Source organism: Limulus polyphemus, unplaced genomic scaffold (assembly GCF_000517525.1).
Source record: "Limulus polyphemus unplaced genomic scaffold, Limulus_polyphemus-2.1.2 Scaffold219, whole genome shotgun sequence".
NCBI classification, from domain to species: domain Eukaryota; kingdom Metazoa; phylum Arthropoda; class Merostomata; order Xiphosura; family Limulidae; genus Limulus; species Limulus polyphemus.
The window spans coordinates 70,295-70,927 of NW_013665829.1; the positions used below are offsets into that span (position 1 = coordinate 70,295).

The 633-nt window shown below is 23.7% G+C and overlaps 1 protein-coding gene across 1 annotated transcript in view; it reads left to right on the plus strand.

The window, feature by feature from the left end:
- Window positions 1-633, plus strand: part of LOC106478506 — a 64,689-nt gene that overhangs the window by 13,680 nt on the left and 50,376 nt on the right. The gene's annotated exons all lie outside the window — the stretch shown is intronic.

Consider the following 633-nt stretch of genomic DNA (forward strand, 5'->3'; position numbering starts at 1 on the left):
TATATGTTTATGTCAACATATTGCTTAATGTGAATTGGAAATTATTTTTATCTCACAAAAGAAGTTCTTTTAAATGAGTAGTTTTATTTAACTGAATGTTTTTATAAAAAAGGCACAAAATATGAGTTGGCCTTTGTTTAAGCATTTTTGTGTACAAGTGCAAAATGAATTTTTGGTATGGTTACATGTTATATATTAATGTTTATTTAAATTATAATGAATAAACACCTTTTTTTTTGCTGCTGTATGTTAACATCCTTACATGTTATTGTTTAAGAATCAGAATATTGTATGCACAGTTTGATTGCATGTTCTACTCAAATAATTCATTATCATGTGAGTATGAAAATTTTAGAATTCTATTAAGAGAATTTTATTTTACAGTTATTGAGAGTATATATGTACACATTTGTAAAAATTGCCTTTTGTATTTTGTTGATTAATTTACTAGTTGTATGGGTGTTTACGTATTTTATACTTAATTTGTTAAGTCCAAGATTTTATTACTGACCTTTACTGTTTTTATTTATTTCTCATATTATATTGACAAAGTTTTTATTTGGTAAGGTTAGAGATTTAGGTTAAAAGTTTTATTTTTTGATGCAGCTACAAGTTTTTTGATTATGTTTTGTT